The sequence below is a fragment of the Brienomyrus brachyistius genome, chromosome 13 (assembly GCF_023856365.1).
Source record: "Brienomyrus brachyistius isolate T26 chromosome 13, BBRACH_0.4, whole genome shotgun sequence".
Classification (NCBI taxonomy): domain Eukaryota; kingdom Metazoa; phylum Chordata; class Actinopteri; order Osteoglossiformes; family Mormyridae; genus Brienomyrus; species Brienomyrus brachyistius.
Genome location: NC_064545.1, coordinates 15,091,363 through 15,115,662, shown reverse-complemented (window position 1 = coordinate 15,115,662; position 24,300 = coordinate 15,091,363). Strand labels below are relative to the sequence as shown.

The 24,300-nt window shown below is 47.5% G+C and overlaps 1 protein-coding gene across 4 annotated transcripts in view; it reads left to right on the top strand.

Moving 5' to 3' along the window:
- LOC125706037 (uncharacterized) overlaps positions 1–24,300 on the top strand; it is a 129,167-nt gene that overhangs the window by 10,840 nt on the left and 94,027 nt on the right. For 2 of the 4 annotated variants that reach the window (XM_048972470.1, XM_048972469.1), the window contains exons 2-3: positions 10,147–10,223; positions 12,803–12,849. The gene's annotated coding sequence lies outside the window, so the exon portion shown is untranslated. The remainder of the gene's footprint in view (positions 1–10,146; positions 10,224–12,802; positions 12,850–24,300) is intronic. The other 2 variants (XM_048972471.1, XM_048972472.1) reach the window with 1 other exon arrangement.

Genomic DNA, 24,300 nt, shown 5'->3' with positions numbered 1-24,300 from the left:
AGGCCTGTTTAGGAACGTCGTGCATTTCTTACGCATCAGATATGAGTGCAGTCATAGGCAGAATAATAAGCAGCTCAGAGTGCTGAAGCGCAGAGGCTCTGGCTGATGCAGGTGACCTGCACGTGAACCTGGGCCCCGTCGACATCAGTGATGCATTGTGTTTTCCGAGTTTTTTTTTTTTTTTCCCCTTTACCAGATTCTGTGCGGCTGTTATTATTAGGTAGGGTTTGCTTATCCTGGGTGGGGTTTGGCATTTATGCTGTTGGGACAGGCCTCCAATACACCAGAGGAGCTTGGCAGAATGCCAGCGCCAGGAGGCGGTGATGGCCGAAGTCTCCGAGAGCCATCAGGCTGCGGAAGAGGAGGGTCGCTTAGCCGAGACGCTCGGGAGAGGGGTGTGGACGAGGGCGGGGGCCGGGAAGGGCCGAGGGACACAGTGAAAGAAAAACAGTTTAATTGGTTTGCTCAGTGAGTTACTCGCAGCCTCCCCCCCACAGGGTAGGGATGAACTCCGGCATAGTACCCCTGCTGGTGAGCTGGAGCATTTGCGTGCCGGGTATAAAAGGGCAGTCACCAGTGCTGGCATCATGCTGAAATTCCTGGGGTCGGAGAGGCTGGTAACCTCGTGTCCCCCGGGGGGGGGGGGGGGGGGGGGACACGGCATGTAGGCTCCTGGCTTTTGCAAAGGGTTTCGCTGACCCACTGTGCCCATAGCTATTCCTGATGGAGGCAGGCGAGTGAAGTAAGGGCTGACCTGGGTGGGGGGGGGGGTGGGGGGGGGTGGAGTGATATGGATAAAATGAAAAAAGAGAACTTGGCAGAGAGGGAGAGGAGAGATTATCAGAATGAAGGATGAGAGGCTCCACAAAGTGAGCTTTTGTCCCACATGTCATGTTTGGAGAACAAATGAAAAGCCAGAGCTGTGCTCTCTCTCTCACACACACACACACACACACACACACACACACATGCACACACACACATACACACACTCTTCATGTTAAACCAATGAACTCCATGAAGAATATTGCCTAATGGGTCCTACATGATGTGATTGTTTTTTTTTAACACAACAAAGCCTGTTTGGGTGTTACTATTATTAGAGGATCTGGCTATTCCTGCTGAATGAGCCCTTTGTGTTCTGCTGCAGATGAATGTAACTTACAATGTAGGTTATGAAGAAGCAGATTCTTAATAGATAACCAAGTAAAAGAGTGTTTTTATAACAATGGGGCTGGGGGCTTTCTCTGCACAGTGGTGTCCCGCATTAGTGTGACTGGAGATTGGGGACGGCCTGACGGCATCTTCTGGCCGTGGGAGAGAACCCTGAATGGAGTGTTTGTCTATGAATCAACTGTGGATGTCATTTGGGGTGAGGATTGGTAACCCAAAGGAGGCCAGCTCAAGGCCCGGAAGAGCCGCGAATCGCTCCAGTAAGATATCCAGATGTTTCAACGGGTGAAACTGTAATTTGCTTTGGACAAATGCATCATCCAAGCAACTAAAAAATGTAAATAGAAATTTCTGGATGTGAGTCAGCAGTCTCATCCCGAGACAGTTATGCAGGCCCCCCCGCCCCCCAGGCTGTGGGGGGGGTACACCTCCCTCACATCTGCCATCTGCCCCCATTCTCCATTTTTATTCTGTTAGGTGCACACTGAAAGTCTGCTCTGATATTCTGTGTGCCTGTGCATTTGTGAGAGAGTACGTGTCTCCCTCCGTGTTTGTGTGTCATTCAGCCCTCCCAGGGACTATCTGAGCATAACAGACACACTCCCACTGCCTCCCTGAGCTCATGGTTTAGCAGGACAAGCCGTGGCAGGTGAAGCCTGTCAGCCTTTAGTAACACAGCTGACCTGCACTGGGAAATACAAATTCTTATGGGTCTCTCAGTTTCACTTTCTCCCCCTTCCTCATTGTCTAACTTGTCCTTCTGTCCTAAATTCTGTCCTAAATTCGTGCCACAAAACCTAACCGGGAAGTTGGATGTGGCCACTAGCTTGTCTGCAATGGATGTTCAGATACTGAAACAGCGTGCAGAGGTTCTCATTCAATGAATTTAACAAGCAAAACTCAAAAATCATGAAATCATGTCTAGGTCACTAAGCAGGACTGAAGGCCAGCCCATGACAGGTCAACCCATGACAGAGCAGCCCATGACAGACCAGCTTATAACAGAGCAGCCTATGACAGAGCAGCCCATGACAGACCAGCCCATGACAGGCCAGCCCATGACAGGCCAGCCTATGACAGAGTAGCCCACGACAGAGCAGCCTATGGCAGACCAGCTTATGACCGACCAGCCCATGACAGAGCAGCCCACGACAGAGCAGCCTATGGCAGACCAGCTTATGACCGACCAGCCCATGACAGAGCAGTCCATGACAGAGCAGCCCACGACAGAGCAGCCTATGGCAGACCAGCTTATGACCGACCAGCCCATGACAGAGCAGCCTATGACAGAGCAGCCTTTGGCAGACCAGCTTATGACCGACCAGCCCATGACAGAGCAGTCCATGACAGATCAGCCCATGACAGAGCAGCCCACGACAGAGCAGCCTATGGCAGACCAGCTTATGACCGACCAGCCCATGACAGAGCAGCCTATGACAGAGCAGCCTATGGCAGGCCAGCCTGCCAAACATGTAGTTCGATATTTCCCTATAAAAATATTTGTTTGGCCCTGAACTTTCTTCATGAAAATTTCATTTTCTGTATGTAAGCATTCCTTATGTTTTAATGCATGTGTTTATATTGAATTGCCAATTTTGAAGTGTGATAATTAATTTGATTAGAATTAAATTAAAATGGGATTTTTTTGCATTGAACCTTTAAAACAGAACAAGACCAAATCAAAAAATCATTATTTGCTTTTTCAAAGACCTCTTTAGGACGCACTCACTGACAATAATTTATTTGTAAACAATATTACCACACATTTTATGCTAATTCCATGTTTTTTGCATGTTTTGTTTTTTGTTTATGGCTGATGCCATTGGAATAATTATGTAAAATAGGCAGATTTTTTCCATTTTAAATAACCAGAAACATGCTTTTCTTTGTGGTTACCGGAGGTTGGAAGACCTCAGCTATGCCCAAATTGCAGCACAGACAATCACTTTACGTTTCTTGTGTGTCGTAAATACCCCTTTTGTTGTTAAGATGCTGATCTATAAAAGCTGGTGTGGGTGCATGGAACTCCCAGTGAGAAAAAAGTTTGCAAAATTCTTTGTTTCCTGTCATTTTGGAATTAGAATAACAAGACACAGCTGATCCCTAAACCTCATTCAAGCGTGATCGAAAACACTCCAGCAGGAACTGAGTTCCCATGGCTGATGGATGTGAGCGTGCCTTCTTGGCCGGCGTGAGTACAGCCTGTGCTTTGCTGTCATCTCAGGATCCTTCTCACACACCACCTAACCTCCTTCCCCATGAACAAATATCTGGGCAGATCGTTTAGCATTTGCTGTGATACCGTCCATCCATACCCTGTGACTGCTTACCCACTGTGGGTGATGGGCCAGTCTGAAGCTCTTTTGAGGATAGAGGTGGGACCTGACGGATGTGATGCTAGTCCATCACAGGGCACATGGCAGGGGACACCCTGGATGGGATGCCAGTCCATCACATGGCAGGGGACACCCTGGATGGGATGCCAGCCGATCACAGGGCACATGGCAGGGGACACCTTGGGCGGGATGCCAGTCCATCGCAGGGCACAGGTCTGATGACACCCTGGACGGGATGCCAGTCCATCGCAGGGCACAGTGTTGCACGCTGAGAGGCATTTTATCGGCCAATTCCCAGAAATTGCTCTGGGGATGTAAACATGGGGCAGTCACACTCAACGCATGAAAAGCTGCAGGTGAAAAAGGAACCTCCGTCACTGCAGTCACAATGCAGCAGTGCCACAATTTAGTTTGTCACAAGAAGGTGTGACAGACTGTCTTGACACTGACACTGACTCATTACCCATCATACCATGTGTTACTCTGCACTACACTTTTTTAGGAGGGAGGGGCAGATGCATGTAGGGCAACCGGAAAGGACCCTTCCCATGCTGGACAGTAGCTATATGTGATTTAGATCTAGCAGCTTACAGTTTCCAGCTCCCAGTTCCATGTTCTAACCTTCCAGGTTTCTGCTGCTAACATCATTAGCAGTGATGTCTTTCGGTCACTGGCACTCTTATCGCGAACCCTGTTGGAGAAACTCACTCTGCCCATCTTTGTTTGTCGCTATCCTTCGTTCAGAGTGGAATTCCAGCCTGTCGCTCCCTTCTTGATGCCGATGCGGCTCACAGCTGCTTTCCAGACGTAATAATCATGCAACAATAACTCCCTTATTGTACGGCAGTCTTTATGTCTGCCTCTGTTTTCTTTGCATTTTCTTACACTGCATTTCTTCCCCTGCACTTATTCATAAGTGCACATATCAGGAGTAGCTCTGTGTAGCCGGCTAGGGGGAGTCAGACAGGTCAGCCATGCTGAAAAGTATCGCTTAAATGAGGAGACAGTCCTGGCCTCTTGGTCACATGTCCGAAATTCTTAGCCACTGAAGGTGAACGGTGATTCCCGTGAACCTCCGTCTACCAGTGAGCTATAGCCGGACACCTTTGGACCTAAAACCTCCCCTGAGTATCCTGCACCGGTAGGGCGAGAGGTAGTTAAACGTGCCATACAGGGCCAGGATTTTAGAAATAGTAGTCAAAAGTGTTAAGCCTTAGTGGGCGTGTCCCACAATGCATCATAGTTATTGAATCATAGTCATTGGAATGAATACTGAGGACCTGACCTCGGTGTGGTCAGTTGCAGGTGCGGCATGGTGCCGTGTTTGATGGTGTTTCTGAAAGTCTCTCCTTGGGTTTCTGTCTTTGACGGACAGTCTCTGATCAGGGAGCTGTTTACCAGCTGCGGCTTGTGTGTGCAGCTTCCCTGCAGGGCATTGCAGTGCCTCGCTTAACACTCACGATACGCTTTTTCAATGCAGAGAATCTGCATAAATTCTGTTTCAAGTCAGGCTGTACGTGGAAGCAGCAAGAAAGGTTATGATTTCAATTGTGTGATTTATATTTGTCTTAATCTGTATTTAATTTGTCGGTTATAATTATTGGTTATAGCTGTACAACTATGTGTGGTCTTTTGTGTCTGTGGACACGCATGACAGATCGTCATCCTTGTGTCGCGAAGATGTCGATTGTCAGTCAGTACCTCCCGTGAACACAAGAGGGCAGGACATACACACAGTTGCAATATGAAAGCATACAGACTTAGCGACTGAGAAGCTGAGTGTTTTGTTTTTTAAATGAATATTAATACAGGAGTGTTTTCCAGCCTTGCTTGATATAAGGTTCATCAGGATATACAGTGTAATTCACAATGTAAAATGTGAGCTTTCTGCTCGGCATGATTTAAGCCTCGATATATGGTCGATCTGCGATGGGCTGGCCCCCCATCCTGGGTTGTTCCCTGCCTTGTGCCCATTGCTTCCGGGATAGGCTCCGGACCGCCCGCGACCCAGTAGGATAGGCGGTTTGGAAAATGGATGGATGGATATATGGTCGATATATCGCCTCATGGGCTGCCTGTTTTGGTACAGAGCAGTTCAAAGAATGGCAGGTGCCTTCTGGGCAGAGAATAAGTTGGGAAGGTTCATTAACTAACTTCACCATTTAATGAATAATTGACTAATTTGGGCTAGATAAAGTCTAATCCTAACCCATCTAGCTGCTATCTTTCTCTAATGAGTGCTTACACAGTAGTTGTGTAGTTGTGGCAATCCGGAGCCAGTCTGAGGAATCAGGACACAAGGCAGGATGTACCCCGGGCAGGGCACCAGTGCATTGTGGGAAATAGACACAAGAGTGCTAAGGCCATTTTACAGTTGGCAGGTCAATCGAACAGTAAGTCTCCATTTTCCCTATGTTTGAGTTTGTAAAATCTGGGGCTCTTTGGTATTGTACACTGTGGAGGCAAAGTTAGATAATCGTTATCTAGATAACCGTGTTACTCGGCACTATGGGAAAACCCATTCCAGTGAAGTAATGAGTCATTCCACAGAATGGGAGGTGAGAATTCCATGCATGATGGGAAGGTCAGCACACAGATCGGAGTTCAGCTGATTCCTCTCATATCTCAAGTAATTAAGAAATCGTTCTCGGCAGCACAGCTCTGAATCCGCCAGTGATAAGCTTCAACCTTAGGAATGAAGGATGGATGTTTTTAAGAGCGATACATTCATCTTGCATAAAACAATACGATGCAGTGCTATCAGCCTTTCAGAGACGGAGTCGCTTATCCAGGAACCTCTAGCTTATGGCCGATACTAGACCACTTATTAAATGTACACCATAAGGCCTTAAATACTTATGCTCACACACTGTAAAAGAACCTTACATCTTGCCGCTTGGATGGCTGCCTTCCATTAATCTGCTGCGTAGTTTTATGCGCCTGGACATGTGCCATTCATAATTTACTCACGCTTTCCATGTGGGTTTTCCCCATCTAATGGTGATGCTGGAATCTTATCTGGGGAATTATAATCACCGGCTATATGGGCAGTGCTGTAAGCTGACCCTCCAGCGCTGCGGCTGTGACCCCTGAGCCCACATCCATGTATGTGGCATGTGACGCGAAGTGGTGAAGTGGCTCTTTGTTGCCGTTTCACCCATATGGCGTCGGTGCAGTACACAGTGAAAGGAGATGGTGCTTCTCCGGGACCATGCTGCCACATGAAGAGTCACACAGAAAGAAAAAAGCATGGGGTCTGCATGTTCCTGCACATTTGCAGGGTTTTCCTCTGGGTATTCCTGTTTACTCCCATAGGCCAATGGCTTGTGGTTTAAGTGCACTGGTTCCTCAAAATCTCTTGCATTTATGAATGAGCCCCCCATGACGGACCGCCTTCCCGTGCAGGGTTTCCCCGCCGCATTCCATCCCGTGATGGACCGCCATCCCGTACAGGGCGTCCCCGCCACGTTCCACCCTGTGATGCACCGCCATCCTGTACAGGGTGTCCCCGGCCCGTTTCATCCTGTGACGGACCGCTGTCTTGCACAGGGCTTCCCCGGTGCCTTCCACCCCGTGATGGTGCGCCGTGCTGTACAGGGCGTCCCCGCTTCGTTTCAACCTGTGACGAATCGCCATCCCACACAGGGCATCCCCGCCGTGTTCCACTCCGTGACGGACCACCATCCCGTACAGGGCCTCCCAGCCTCGTTCTGCCCCGTGACGGACCGCCGTCCCCATACATGGCGTCCCGGCCGTGTTCTGCCCCGTGATGGACCGCTATCCCGCATAGGGTATCTCCACTGCATTCCGCTGTGTGACAGCCGTCCCTGCCACTTTCCATGTGCTTCCTGGTGTCCTGTTCACTATGACCCTCTCCTGAGTAACTGGATAGACATATTTTTTTTGTTCTCAGTTACTAATTTAGAACAGCAATGCAGCTGTATGTAGCATGCCAGTTAGACACAGCTGTGGTAGTTTGGCTTTCTGGTATTACATAGTTACCCAAGTGACAAAGCAGGGTCTCTTTTCCTGGTGACGTACAGTAATACACAGTTACCCCAGTGACAAAGTAGGGTCTCTTTTCCTGGTGACATACAGGTGTACACTGGTGCAATCAGGAGGCTCTGAAATAGCTGAAAAGATTTTTTAAGTGAACCAATTTAATGTGACAGTGATACCTTGATTAGAGATAAGGATAAGGCGGTGGTGTGTTTGCTTGCCCATACTGCTCTGTTCTTGGCCACCTGAATGTCCGGAAGCTTCCTCTACCCACAGCACTGCATCCAATGGTCTTCCCAGATACAAGCACCACTAACAGGGCCAGTCACAAACACTTGCAGCAGTCTGGGCCAACTGCAGGCACTTGATACAATCAGATCCAATCACACTCACAGCACGCAAGGACAAAAGGAAGACAAGAGTCAGACTGAATTTTGTCAAGGACTGGTGTTATTTGCCAAGGATGCCGAGTGCCACCATTGCTTTGGGATAGAATGAAATTTGTCAACGGCACCTTTGGTCCGAGCGGCCAGCTTGTACGGGATCCATGGCAATGGATTCCATTTTATATGCAAAGATGGGGATACAGAACGCACAATTGCAAACAGTCATAGTTTCCGATCCAATGTCTGCATGAAGCCGACTGGAACAATGTGAGCCAGGGGTTCATATGTATGTAATTACAGTGAAGTTTTCTCAGCCTCTCTGTTCCATCTGCCATCTCCCAAAGAAACATGCTAATGATTCTGTGATCCCCTCTGTGGTCCAAACCCGGCCGGGCAGCACGGCCCGTGTCCAGACTGGAGCAGAGATCCATAAAGCGTAGCTGTTTTGATCAATGTGAAAATCTGCAAGAAGAGCGGAGCACTAGAGTCTGACGCAACAACATGGAATCAGTTCAGTTAAAAATGAATGAACCGTGAGCTCAGCTAAGAGAACGATGTCCTCCCCAACCCGTGGATGCGAACTGTCTCACCGAAAAAGTACATGAGAAGCTATTGACTTGACAGCGTGGCTTCTAGTCCACAGTCCATCTGTATGGCTGCAGCTATTAGCTAGCTATTAAAGTCATGAGTCAGGAACAGATATTCCACGCCAAAGACGTAAAGTTCTTGGCATAAATCTGGGCAAATGAGAACTTCAAGCAGCGGCAACTTGAAAATCTTGCATGGAAGAAGAACGAGAGTATCTCATTATATTCTGTTTCATGCATGTGTTTCATAGCAGCATCAGATAAACAACAGTCAAGCACGACATTGACTATATTAGACTATCCTTTCAAACTCATCCCAGCAAGATGCATTGTGGTTGATAAACATGTCTGGCTAGATCAAAGGCTGTGATGTGCCACACCAAATGATCTCTAATAGAGGTACATGCTAGCTTTTTGTTCTGCTGTACATGTACATGTTTCATGGTAGCTTGTGGATTGGAGTGAGAAGACTGCTCCTTTTCCTAGACATACAGATGGAACGACAAGGACAGCTATCCCTCTCCTCTATGCTGCTCTTTTGGCCTTGAATTACTGACAGTATGCGGCCCTCACAGTGTGGACATGGAGCAGGGGCTTTTGTACCGTGTAGTGGCATGACAGCGCATTTATGGTGTGTTTATTACTTTGTTGTGTACTGGAGAATGTCTTCTGAGCAGATCATCATTGGCTGGGACTTTATTTTGGGAACGGGTTTTAAAAAAGGAAAAGAGTAACAAAACACAGGCGTTTTGGCATCGACGGAGGGGAAACCCATGGGAACAGAAACCAGGCAGACAAACAGAAGACCATCTCCTCCCATTATTATTATTATTATTATTATTAGCAGTAGCAGTAGCAGTAACTGGTTTCCAGGTACTGAAAGGTCTGTCACCTGTGCACCTTATGCTGATATTTTATTCCTTTTTTGAGATATATACTGTAGCTAGGGGCAGCTGATTAGTATTTGCTAGAAAAGCCTTTATTGAGGGATAGAAATGAGAGAATGAGTGGCTCTGAGGCGGTAGCTAAGCTCTCCTGCAGGTGCTGCTCTGCCATGGAAGTTATGAAGTTTGGCAGCCTCCTCAGGGCACACGGCACGGCCTCCACGCACTCCCCGGGTGTTTGGGGAAGTGAGGCGGCCTCCTCAGGGCACACGGCACGGCCTCCACGCACTCCCCGGGTGTTTGGGGAAGTGAGGCGGCCTCCTCAGGGCACACGGCACGGCCTCCATGCACTCCCCGGGTGTTTGGGGAAGTGAGGCGGCCTCCTCGGGGCACACGGCACGGCCTCCATGCACTCCCCGGGTGTTTGGGGAAGTGAGGCGGCCTCCTCAGGGCACACGGCACGGCCTCCACGCACTCCCCGGGTGTTTGGGGAAGTGAGGCGGCCTCCTCAGGGCACACGGCACGGCCTCCATGCACTCCCCGGGTGTTTGGGGAAGTGAGGCGGCCTCCTCAGGGCACACGGCACGGCCTCCATGCACTCCCCGGGTGTTTGGGGAAGTGAGGCAGCCTCTGCAGAGCTGCGGCTGAGCACAGAGACGGGCTACACTGCGCGAGCAACAGCATGTCTTACTACATGAATATGATGGAAAAATGTATGACTAAAGGCATAGTATGTGGGCACCTTGGTCTGTAGATGTTTACCAGCTTTTATGCTCCACAGGGCAAGAACACTGAATACCATTAATGGACAAAGGTGGCCTCTCGCGGTCTCACGGACTCATTACATCTCCCAATCATGTGAGTGAAAGCTGAACAAATGACTAATGTCTGCGTCACAGTGCACAGAAGCTGAAACACCATCAGTGATAGTGACTCCCGCATTTCCTTGTGACAAGATCTCACACCAATGGACAAAGACACAGGAATGTCAGCGTAGTCTCAGGTCACGGCGAGCAGCCATGTCGACAATCCAGTAATATCCTACTAAAAAGTGAATGTTCTCATAACTAATGCTTACCCACATCCATCTTTATTATTTCTGCGTAATAAGATTGCACTGTGCTTTCTGCGTAACACTCATTTATAGAGCAGAAGTTCACTAAGGCATAAATCTGGGAAGCATCTTCTTCGGCAACAGCCTGACAGTGAAAAATTGGCCACACAGCCACAGCAGAATGCTGTGCAGAGAGCAGGAGTGCATTCTTTTTCTTCTGTGAACAATATCGGGGGTCATCATCTCAAAGTCAGATATAAATCACCCCATAAAGCTGTAAGATAAGGGTTGTCTCAGGCACATATCCATCAGAAGGTACATTCCTACATAGCAGCATTTTTAGTTCACAAACATGAGAGGCGCTGCGTATGAATTCAGTTTGTTGTTGCCCAGAGGGTCGCGGTGAGGCGAGGTGTGGTATGGTTTGTGTGCTGGATTGGATTATTGTACTGGGAAGCCGTAGGGGGAGTCGGGACAGCTACATTTGGGGAGGAGGAGCGAAACCTAGGATCCCATGTGTTGAGCTACCCTTTCCAAGGGTACCGTCACAAAAACAACACTGTCGGCTTGAAATCACAGCCCCAGAGCAACCCAAAGCCCGGTCCAACACTGCAGTCTCAGTCCAATCCCCCTGTCCCATTCCAACAGCACAGTCCTGGTCCAATCTGCAGGCCTGTTCCCTAAAATGGTATTCCGTATTTTCCATTGGCAAACCCAGGCCATATTGCTACAGTTCATTACTTCAGCCATTTAATGACCAAAGATGTTTTGCTTTTCCGCAAACATAAGAGAGATTAATTTCGCATTCGGTCATTTGTCACGGAAAGTTGTGTTTTCTGCTGTTTTGGAAATGGGGGTGGGTGGAAATAAGAGACGGCTCTTTGTTCCATCTCGCCTAGATTTATGGACACACTCAGCCCAAACGGTCACAGCCTGGACATCTGTGCGTAAAAATGCTCGCAGAGAATGCTGATATGCCTGGCCTCTCTTATGGACTCGAGCGAACAGCCGCAAACGTTAATAAAATGGACGGCCGACCCGCTATCGCGTTTTCTTTCAGGAAATGGAGCAGGATGTTCTGAAATGCCAAGCAGTGACTTGCATTTGAAGAAGAGACTCTTGGATATAGAGTTTCTCATAAACTAAAGGCTCTTGCAAACACCTGAGTAAAAGCTGCCCATCTCAGCCCATATAATAAGCTGTCTCTCCTGTCACCCAGTCTTAAGGCAGGAATTCAGAAACGACTATGGACAGATTAAATCGGGAGTCCGTCAGAGGTGGTGCAGAGGGTGGGGAGTTTGGGATTACTCGTGTGGTTTGGATTACCTCTCATGGATGGTGTCACTCCTCATTAACAGCATGTGTGCTGCTTGGACGGCAGGGAGGGGGCGGGGCGTCCTGAGACTCAGGCCAGCGCTGTGACGTAGGTAGTGCCAGGGTCATTCCCGTGCCATTCCATACCAGTGTCACTCCGAAAGGCTGCAGCTGAGGGCAGGGGACGGATCTCCTCCCAAAGCTCATTGCTCAGGATGGGATTTACCTCCGTGTTCGGGGCACTTACTGCTCTCCTGCTCGCAGCTGGTTATGTGTGTGACAGGAGTAAATCACTGGCAATGGAATTATTTTGGGAATAAATTAAATTTACAGCCACATACAAAGGAACTCTGAGAAGCAAAAACAATGTTTGACAGCTGGTTTTATGAAGTATAATGGTTTGAATAAATAACTGTAAATTTGTAGAGAATGTTTTGTGAGGGTAACTCCTGTAATCAGTAAATTTATTTTATGTTGCAGACATGTAATGATAAAAGATAATCTGTATTTATAGTGCATAACTATAACCCCTGTTTTTGAAGGATTTCTTAAGCCTTTGTAGTAATTATTAATATTATATTAATAATAATATAATAAATAGTTACAGGAATAACATTCAGTTAATTTGTGAGCGTCTGGCGAATGGGATTGATAAGTTCTTTGTTATGTTCCCAAATCCCTGTCCATCTATGCATCCGTCGTTTCTCATCATCCTGCTAAGCAGCATAGATGATTAATGCTATTTTCACACACAACACTGAAGAATACACATGAGAACTGCTGTGCTCCTAAGGAATGAACCTAAGACATTTTGTTTGGCGTTTCTATTAATTATGTAACTTCCTAATATGATGCTTACTTTTCCAGCTAAGGCAGAACAGCAGTTGTATTGCAAAAGCTGTAATCCGCAAAGATGACACAACGCAATAAAACTTGACCCTACATACTGTATTTATCCTACGTTCTGTGGGAGAAGTCCAAGAATAAATGAAAAGCAACAGTCCTGGATTCAAAGGTAACCAGAGGTCAGTAAAGATACATGTTTTTAATTGAATTCCTTTCGATTCAGGTCCAGGTTTGCTGGAGGAGATGATCTGACGATGACCTGCTCAGCCTGTAAGTCAGAATACATTCTGTGCTGCTTTGTTCTTTTAATGCAAGGGCTGACTTAGTATTCTTTAGTGGTTTACAACCATAAAAATATATAAATATGGTTCGATGAATAGATTTTCTAATGCTGGTCTAAATGCTACTTAGAAACCTTTGAGAAGAACAGATTTTTGAAAGCTGTATTAGAGAATATGCTAGCAGTTGTCTGTCAAATCTTCAGAAATATACCCATATTTTTAAAATGACTTTAAATGTAAATATGAAGCATTTCCCGTGCTGGATGGATGGAGGGCAGCAGTGAGATTTCTGGGTTCTTACAGCGGCCCCCAATCTGTGCATGTCAGCCAGTAATATTACGGAGGATGCTTAGCAAAAGACAGCATTCTGTCAAAGAAGGTCCTGTTTGAGTCCGAGGATAATTGCTACCCTTAATGACCAAGGCGTCCTGCTGCCGTCCATCCGCTACCTTCCTGTCTGTTGTGAACAATGGATCATTTATCTGACGGCCCCTTCCACCTGAGCTGAACCACCGAGTGGGAGGGGGTGAAAATATTAATCATTCCTTCGTTTAATGAGTGATGGAGAAATGCGGCCGCAGCGTCACCTGGAGACTCCTTGGATTTATCTAAACATGCACAGGAATAATTAGGCTACAGAAATACCTCCGCACTGATTTGGCAGGAAGTGACGAGGTGATGAGATCTGCTCTGAATGGGCTCCTGTTCTCTGGCTTCCCATCTCTCATCTGCAACCCATCAATCTCTCTGCCCTGGTCGTCTCTGTAGACCCAGCGCCTCACGCTGCTCTGAATCCACTGGAGATCGACGGCATGCTGCCCGGGCCCCCTCTGTGTGACTGACCAGAGGACCTTTACTCATTTATATTTTTGGGTCTCTTCCTGACACTCCCTACCTACAGTACGGCAGCACTGGTAGATCAGCTTGCGTTAACACCCTGGTGTCTGTGAGACCTGCTAGAGGAATGTGCATTTTTCAGAAGGACCAGTAGCCCTGAAAAATACCCTGTGAACTGAAAGAATTGGGAAGATCGTGAGCAAAAAGTCGCGGGTGTTAATTATGAAGGTACAGTTCTGAAGTGTCATTACCATGACGACCAGACACAATATAACAGTATAAATAATTAAGATACTTCTAGGAAAGTGGATACATGTTAGTGCTGATAAGAATCACTGATACTGGTTCAAACTAACTGATGCTGTAAGTCTTCGGAGGGGAGTGGCCTGACACGGGATGGGAGGGTTAGGGGGCGGGGCCTTCTTCCAGGATGAGAGCAGCCAGGGGTTAGGAAAACAGCAGGTGAGAGAGTGAACATGGAAAGGCATTGGATCAGGAAGAGTGAGGCAGGGGTGAGAACCGGCTAACATGGTGACTTGGAATGACAGGCAGGTGAGCTACATGAGTGGGCTGGATGTCAGCCTTTGCCCCGCCCCCGCTGACCACCCCCCAGCCTAAATCTAAATCTAAATCTAAATTCTTTGCGTTTTATTTTTTACATGCGTCACACAGACATGCTTTGTCATCACGCACATGACGCCTCTGTCCCTGAACACGGACCTTTGCCCAGGGGTGGATTCAAAGGACTGAGTTACATTTGGCTGTAGGTTTGTGCTGGTGCACCTGTGAATGTCCATTGGTCCAGTCCCCCCCCCCCACTACAGTATTTCACTATTGGCTCAGTCTGCATAACAGATGCATAACATTTTTCATTCTCTGCATGGTTTCCAGCAGTTGATCTTTCACACAAACCTCCCTGCAGCTCTGGGGCAAGTTAAACTTTCTGTTTTTTGAAAGCATTTTTTGCTCCTTGGTTTCCTGGAGAGAGACTTTTTATCCATAGAGCCCCCGCCACCTTCAAAACACAGTCTGTCCTTAATAAGATCAGCAAGCCAATTATATTTGGCATATTTGTAGGTGAGATAAAGGTATATTAACATTTTGTTCATAAAATGCAGCATACATTTTGTTGTAGTGATTGAACGTATTGATTTTGGGTCATGAAGACTTGTTGTCTGAGGAATAATATTGGTGATTGATTGATTATTTTAAAGCCCTCCCATAGTATTTAAACAAGGGGGCTTTATGACACTTTCAGTGCTCTGGAATTTTTACAGGTGCTAGCTGTTATTCTCGTGCACGATTGCAAACCGCTGGGGCTGAGGACGGCTTTGGATCAGCTGTGTTCCAGTGTCTGCAGGAGATGCGTTTTAGGCTGATGCCAGCTTCCCCATTGCGAGGGGGGTATGAATGCTGCTCCCTTGGTTTTATGCACTCGTGTTATTTGCAGCACATTAATGTAAGGGACTATTAGAATGGACAGACAGAATGAGGTCAAAAAAAGGAAGCGGAAGAAAGAAACTGTGGAAACATTTCGGACTGCAGGCAGAAGTGTGTGACATTGGGGCTGGCAATGGATCTGGGGGAAAAACAGTGTCGCTTTCGGGGGGGGGGGGGGGGGTGCCAGGTGCAGGACTGGCAGCACATGCCAGTGGAACAGAACGGTAGCTGCGCTTTAAGCAGGGACCAAAACGAAGACCGATCTGTTGGGCCATGAAAAGCCTCAGCCAGTCAGGGGACGGTAACAAGGTACCAGGGGCAGAAACCAAACAGAACCAATAACTTTATATCCATCACAGGTCAGTGACAGGTGGAAATAACACCCCCCGTGACTGACCCCCCAGCGGTTTTGGTGTCACTGTTCAGCATTTGCAGAACTTCCCCTGGAATCAGTAAAATGCAACTTAAACTTAATCTTAATTGTCACAATGATAGGAATGATAGGAAAAGGTGGGAAACATGACTGCTTCTTTTTGGTTGAAAACTAACCATCTAAACTAACAAAATTGGTTACTTGTTTTCCCACTTTTTCGTGAGTTGGTTATTATTAAATCAATTTTAAATAAAATTAAATAAATCTATTTCACATAGCGTAGGTATATACTATAAAGTTCCATGCTGTCAGTTATTTGGGAGGAAATATTGCATTAATAAGTAAAAATAAGTTTAATGCTGGGCCATTGGCAGGCACAACGAAGTACCTCCTACTAGGAGGATTTGAGGGCGATCTCCTCTGTGCCGTGCCGATCTCCTCTGTGCCGTATCGATCTCCTCTGTGCCGTATCCATCTCCTCTGTGCCGTGCTGATCTCCTCTGTGCCGTATCGATCTCCTCTGTGCCGTGCCGATCTCCTCTGTGCCGTGCCGATCTCCTCTGTGCCGTATCGATCTCATCTGTGCTGTGCCGATCTCCTCTGTGCCGTATCCATCTCCTCTGTGCCGTGCCGATCTCCTCTGTGCCGTGCCGATCTCCTCTGTGCCGTATCCATCTCCTCTGTGCCGTGCCGATCTCCTCTGTGCCGTGCCGATCTCCTCTGTGCCGTACCGATCTCATCTGCGCCGTGCCGATCTCCTCTGTGCCGTGCCGATCTCCTCTGTGCCGTATCCATCTCCTCTGTGCCGTATCCATCTCCTCTGTGCCGTATCCATCTCATCTGTGCCGTGCCGATCTCATCTGTGCCGTATCTATCTCATCTGTGCCGTATCCATCTCCTCTGTGCCGTGCCGATCTCCTCTGTGCCGTGCCGATCTCATCTGTGCTGTATCCAACTCCTCTGTGCCGTGCCGATCTCCTCTGTGCCGTATCGATCTCCTCTGTGCCGTGCCGATCTCCTCTGTGCCGTATCGATCTCCTCTGTGCCGTGCCGATCTCATCTGTGCCGTGCCGATCTCCTCTGTGCCGTGCCGATCTCCTCTGTGCCGCATCGATCTCCTCTGTGCCGTATCCATCTCCTCTGTGCCGTATCGATCTCCTCTGTGCCGTGCCGATCTCCTCTGTGCCAGGGCGATCTCCTCTGTGCCGTGCCGATCTCATCTGTGCCGTATCCATCTCCTCTGTGCCGTATCGATCTCCTCTGTGCCGTATCGATCTCCTCTGTGCCGTATCGATCTCATCTGTGCCGTATCCATCTCCTCTGTGCCGTATCGATCTCATCTGTGTCGTGCCAATCTCCTCTGTGCCATGCCGATCTCCTCTGTGCTGTGCCGATCTCCTCTGTGCTGTGCCGATCTCATCTGTGCTGTATCCATCTCCTCTGTGCCGTATCGATCTCCTCTGTGCCGTGCCGATCTCCTCTGTGCCGTGCCGATCTCCTCTGTGCCGTGTCCATCTCCTCTGTGCCGTATCGATCTCCTCTGTGCCGTGCCGATCTCCTCTGTGCCAGGGCGATCTCCTCTGTGCCGTGCCGATCTCATCTGTGCCGTATCCATCTCCTCTGTGCCGTATCGATCTCCTCTGTGCCGTATCCATCTCCTCTGTGCCGTATCGATCTCATCTGTGCCGTATCCATCTCCTCTGTGCCGTATCGATCTCATCTGTGCCGTGATGATCTCCTCTGTGCCGTGCCGATCTCCTCTGTGCCGTATCCATCTCCTCTGTGCCGTGCCGATCTCCTCTGTGCCGTGCCGGTCTCCTCTGTGCCGTATCCATCTCCTCTGTGCCGTGGCAATCTCCTCTGTGCTGTGCCCATCTCCTCTGTGCCAGGGCGATCTCCTCTGTGCCGTGGGGATCTCCTCTGTGCCGTGCCGATCTCCTCTGTGCCATGGCCATCTCCTCTGTACCAGGGCGATCTCCTCTGTACCAGGGCGATCTCCTCTGTGCCGCATCGATCTCCACTGTGCCGCATCGATCTCCTCTGTGCCGCGTCGATCTCCACTGTGCCGCGTCGATCTCCTCTGTGCCACGTCGATCTCCTCTGTGCCTCGTCGATCTCCTCTGTGCCGCGTCGATCTCCACTGTGTTGCGTCGATCTCCTCTGTGCCGCGCCGATCTCCTCTGTGCCGCGCCGATCTCCTCTGTGCCGCGCCGATCTCCTCTGTGCCGTGCCGATCTCCTCTGTGCCGCGTCGATCTCCACTGTGTCGCGTCGATCTCCACTGTGCCGCATCGATCTCCTCTGTGCCTTATCACACTTAATTGGGTTATATGGCTCGGCTCATTTTTCTCTCACTGCTCTACAGCAATGTCTCCTGTTGTCAGAGAGTCTCAGAAGTTGTTGGTGGAAACCCAAGGGAAAATCAATCTTCTCCAAGTAAGCTCCATCACTCAATGAGGCCTGCAAGGGACAGGGAGTGGGGGGCTGACACCCCGCAGAATGCTTATGCTAATGTTCACCCTTCTGAGCCGGCATGGGAGTCACATGTTGGGGGAGACACCTGTGACGATAGCTGGCTATTCAGGGTTGGGATGGGAAGGGTAAAAGCAGCACATGGTCTCCCAGTTGTGTTATGCGGAGTGTGAGCAGGCATAGTGGCTGCCAGGAGGTCGTCAGCACCTCGCAGTGAAGCAGATGGGAACTTGACCTGCCCTCCTACCCAGACAATGACAGGACTGGAGCCAAGGTGTCGAAACTGTTCAGTGACAGCCAGTGAGTGGAAGCGGTCCTGAACCAAAGCTAAGGGCTGCGTTCACGATGAGCCTTCTTTGTTGCATGTAAATGATGGCATCTTTTACAGTATAAAATATCACACAGCATGTAGTGCTGAAAAGCTACCACGCACGCACGCACATACGCACACATTCAGCGTCATTCCTCAGGCTGCCTGCAGCCTTTCTTGGGGCTCTAGACAGAGACTCATTATATCCTCACTGAACGGAACTCCCTGAGGCCCCCGTTTGCCTCGCCTGCTCACGTGGTCGGCCCTGGCAGGGAAGATCTCATCCTGACATTCCACTGGAAAAACAGCCACTGGACCTGTGTGAAAACAAATGGTGAAAAAAGAAAAATATATTTCTACAAAGGCAAATTTCTGTAAAGGTCTGCTTCATGAGTTGCTGCTTGGTATTATGCTAATCCCTAAAATTTGGAGGAGATTCTGAGTGCTGGAACTCATAGGAGATGCTTACTGCGGGGTGCTGGAGAAGATGTAGGCTGTGCAGACACGGGGGAGATGGAGGCTTGGAGAAGACGGAGGAGAGAGGGAACATGGCTATTCTCTCAGTGACAAATGATTTTGGAGCTGCAGCAGTTCTGCTATGATCTGCTATGCCTGCGTTTAGCTGTAGCATCTGGTGTAGGTCAGAAAGACCAGATAGTAGAACTTTATTCACTGAGAATTTTTAGTAACCAGCACATTATGAAAAAGAAGCATTTGTTTGACTTCAGTTATTTTTCCACACTAGTAATCAAAGTTGTATGAAAAACAGAAAAACCTCACACACAACAAACCCTAACACCAACACTCAATCTACTTTTCGTACCATGTCGAAAGTCAACAGCAAGATGCTCATAAAGTTAAATGCTTATTGAATCTAGCTGAATCTACAGAAGCGTAGCGTCTTTAGCAGATATGAACCTTGATTAGACATGACAGCATCCAGGCCCCTTAGAAGTGTTCCTATGTTTAACAGATTAATAGATTAATAAGGTGAATAACAGAGCCTATGAGGAAGAGCCTCAGCATAACTCTAAAAAGGAGGAGGCCTTTACATGGCTGCAAGGATGGGGGGGGGGGGGGGGCAAGGGGGCTAAAAGGAGGACACCCAACAGCAGTCTGGACAATGATGTTTGGTATGGAGGGGCAGGGATACCATTCGTTTTTGGAACAGAGAGGACAGAGAGGGAGATGAGCGTGATCACTGAATGTAAGTCGGCCCACTCTGAGAGTAGGACTTGGTGCGTACCGCCTCTCTCTCTTCCCATTCCTGGCAGCTTGGACTTGACGCCAACTTGAGCCCCATTGGTCACTGGGCCATATTCCCACACTTAGGTTAGCATCCCAGCCTGATTCCCTGCTGCTTTGCTGTCTCACGTCAACCCCTCTCGCTACAGTGCTTGTGAATGCCGAAAAGGAAAATATTTTCGTCTTAGAGCTTTTTGTTTGTTGGCAAATCTCTCCGTTAAATGTTTATGCTCACCTCCTCTTCCCTCTGCTTCTATGGTAAAGAAATTCCAGATTTGAAGGGTCTGTGGCAGAATGGTCCCAGACTAGTAGGTTCTATAACAGAAGGAGTTCCGACCAGTAAGGCCTATAGCGGGGAATCAGTGTGCTAGTATGGCATGAAGCTCAGCCAGCCATTGGTGGCGATGGTGGTTTATCTCTGTAACATAAACACTGAGGCTGAGGGAGACCCTCTAATTGGCAGCTCTGAATTTTCCATACAGGCACAGAGGAAAATTGCATTCAGACAAAACAGTGAAAAACCACAACCGAAGTCAAAACTGTATTTATTGAAATGTCTCCTGAGGGACCACAATGGAAACCTGGAGTATGTCGTGCGTTCAGGCAGCTGACTGGAGGGGCTACGGAAAGACAGACTTCTCAGTATCAGTGTTTCACTTGGTTTTCTACTACCGAAGCAATCATTGTCAGAGTATGATTTCCTTGAGCAAACAGTAAACCTCATCTGCTTAAAGACAGTAAACCTTCGAAGACGTCAGCGTTAAGCAGGCTGCTGGGAAGCTTGCATGGCTTTGCTGCTGCTCATTCAGGCTCTGATCTTGGGTCCCAGCTGGCTTCAGTGTTTCTGCTGTTCTGGGGTATATGTATTTCTCAAACCATCTTGACTGATGTTTAATTAATAACAAAACAAAAGTGATTCAGCGTAGCTTTGAGGTTGCAAATAATCAGATCACTGTCACGCTGTTGAGTGGCCACACCCAGCATGCTCCTGGTCAGGGGAGACAGTCGCTGGCACATCTGGTGACTGTGGGCTGTGCGTGTGTGTGAACATCTGGATGCGAGTGTTTGCGCCCTTGTGCAATCACCTCTCCCAAAACCAGCCTGCAAAGGCTGCAAACTGGCCCCCCGAAGTAGAATGGTAATTGTTTAATTTTTTTTCTTTCGAATTTTGGAGCTTTACAGTGAGATTGAAAATGAAATCTCCAAAATACCAGATGAACAAGCATGTTGTGTAACTTGCTAACCCGAACCAAGACAAGGCCGAAATCAGGCGTTTGAGGAGTCGCCATCATACCGTCGCACATGAGGAGATTGCAGTGGGCTGCGGGATTCTTGTGAGGCGGGGGGAACTGCTGCACTGCCACGCCTTGTGACATATCAGCCGCGTTTGGAGATTTGGTATGCGCCCCTGCTGAAGAGAGGTCTTCAGCCGAAGGTGAAGCGCAAAACCAGGATGAAACTTGTGGCATCTGTGTACAAGTCAAACAAAGCATATGCCCTCTTAGCGCTTCCTAAAACCCAAACATAGTACGACTGACATCTTACAGGTTATTTTAGCTTTACCTGATATATGAATAAATAAATGACAGTTTTATTTATTTCGTGGATCTATTTTCATCTTTTCCTCATACCCCTACTTGTTTTAACAAAATAGTTTAATAAGACCATATATTTTTTGTAGTTGTTCAGCATAAGCATAAAAGTTCAGTACTTATTCAGAATAACATTACAATAATCTTGCAGTAATATCATTTGGAATTTAAAATGCTTCAATAAAAATGAGATTCAAATTTGCACTGTGGATTTAAGAATGTTCTTCAAAGATAAAATACTGGCGGCTCACTTAGATTTGCGTTTATTTGGTTGTTACCTGCACATTTCAGATACCTTAGGGGTACAGGGGAGTCGTTTTGACTGGCTTGTGTGCCAACTCTGACAAGCACAGTCGTAAGGAACACCTCTAATGTTAAACATTGCTCATTTTAGCTGCCCATGGGGGCCAAATACATTTGTGACAGCGGTGATGCAGGGAAAATTAACTCTATGGCTGGCTGTTTGGCTGCTCATCTGGCTACATGTGTGTTTTTTCATTGGATATAACTGTCCTTAGCTGCTAATGGTGGCATTGACTAGCCACCAGTTTTCTGGTTAAAAGCTTGTTTTATTCCCTCTGGGAGGCCCAGATGGTTTTGCTGATATGGACAGATTACCATATATGTCTGGATATAACATTAATTCTGAACCCTGACCAGAAGAAGCAGTTAGAATATATACTGAACAAAAATATAAACGCAACACTCTTGTTTCTGCTCCCATTTTTCATGAGATGGACTTAAAGACCTACAATTCATTCCAGATACACAATATTACCATTTCTCTCAAACATTTCTCACAAATCAGTCTAAATGTGTGATAGTGAGCACTTCTGCTTTGCTGAGATAATCCATCCCACCTCACAGGTGTGCCACATCAAGATGCTGATCTGACATCATGGGTAGTGCACAGGTGTACCTTATACTGCCCACAATAAAAGGCCACCCTGGAATGTGCAGTTTTTTGCTTTATTGGGGGTCTGGGGACTCAGAACCGGTCAGTATCTGGTGTGACCACCATTTGCCTCATGCAATGCAACACATCTTCTTCGCATAGAGTTTATCAGATTGTCAATTGTGGCCTGTGGAATGTTGGTCCACTCCTCTTCAATGGCTGTGCGAAGTTGTTGGATATTAGTGGGAACTGGTACACGCTGTCGTATACGCCGGTCAAGCACATCCCAAACATGCTCAACGGGTGACATGTCCAGTGAGTATGCTGGCCATGCAAGAACTGGGACATTTTCAGCTTCCAAGAACTGTGTACAGATCCTTGCAACATGGGGCCGTGCATTATCTGTCTGAGTGGCTGGTCTCAGACGATCTTGGAGGTGAACCTGCTGGATGTGGAGGTCCTGGGCTGGTGTGGTTACACGTGGTCTGCGGTTGTGAGGCCGGTTGGATGTACTGCCATATTCTCTGAAACGCCTTTGGAGACGGCTTATGGTTGAGAAATGAACATTCAATGCACGAGCAACAGATCTGGTTGACATTCCTGCTGTCAGCATGCCAATTGCACGCTCCCTCAATGCTTGTGGCATCTGTGGCATTTTGCTGTGAGACAAAACTGCACATTCCAGGGTGGCCTTTTATTGTGGGCAGTATAAGGTACACCTGTGCACTACCCATGATGTCAGATCAGCATCTTGATGTGGCACACCTGTGAGGTGGGATGGATTATCTCAGCAAAGCAGAAGTGCTCACTATCACACATTTAGACTGATTTGTGAGAAATGTTTGAGAGAAATGGTAATATTGTGTATCTGGAATGAATTGTAGATCTTTAAGTCCATCTCATGAAAAATGGGAGCAAAAACAAAAGTGTTGCGTTTATATTTTTGTTCAGTGTAGATTGATGGATATAGAATTAAACATAATAAATGGAGACAACGCATCAGAAAACCAGCGGCAGTCTCTCTCTCTTTCTCTCTCTCTCTCTCTCTCTCTCTCAGTGCTTTCTTATTGTCTAAAATGTGGTTTCATTTGTTTTTTGAAGTTTAACAATGTAATGTCATGACATGCCATATGCTCCGGCAAGCTTGCAGTAGGGAACAAACACTGACTCAAAACCAGATAAAAGAGCAACAGGAAAATACAGAGAAACAAAGAGTAAAACTTGCTGACCTCATGTTTTTATATAGGCAGAAGTGGCTTGTTTTGACCTGTTTGAAATTAAATCTATGTATTATTCCAAGTATTTTTTTTAGCTCCAAACTTTTGTACACCTTCGTTACTTTTCCCATTTATTTCTCTTTGAGAAGCTTGCTGGAACCTTACAGTCATTCCAGATTGTGGAGTGTGATGTGAGAACGATGGTGTAACTAAATTAGATTAGAGGAGGTTCATCTCAGTACTACCACACCACACCAGTGAAGTTCTGCTTCAGCAATAACACTGCTACCATTATAAAATAATTGCATTTCTGCTTCAGCAATAATTCTGCTACTATTACCACACCAGCGGATTTCTGCTTCAGCAATAACACTGTTACCATTTTCTCCCAAATAAATTTCTGTTTTAGCAGTGACGCTGTTACTGTTATCACACTGGTGAAGTCCTGCTTTAACAATAACACTGTTACCGTTATCACACTAGTGGATTTCTGCTTCAGCAATAACACTTATCATTCTCACACCAGTGGTTATACACTTGAAATTCATAGGCCTTTTTTTGCATGTTTTTGTCTTGCCAGTGCTTAAACCATAAACTCAGATATGGTATTAATTAGCTCTGCTGAGCTTTTTATTGAAAAATCTGAAGTATATTACATGCTGATTCATTTATATGACCTTATGACCATTCCTGATTGACACTCCTAATGATAAAAGCAGCAGTGGCTCCACTGTATTTGCCAGTTTCTGGGTGGCATGATGGCGCACTGGCCAATGCTGTGGCACCTCCTGGCTTGTGGGTTTGAATTCTGCCTTGCAGCTTTGTGTGCAGATATCGGGTTACTTCAGAGTCCAAAGACGTGTGGTTTAGGATAGTAACTCTCCCCTATCTTTGTGCTCTGCGATGGATTAGCATCCTTCCATCCCTTGTGTCCAGGGACTGGGCATTAGGCTGCTCTACAAAGCTTTGCATGTGCCCTATAGGCTGCTCTCCAAAGCTTTGCATGTGCCCTGTAGCCTGCTCTCCAAAGCTTTGCTTGTGCCCTGTAGCCTTCTCTCCA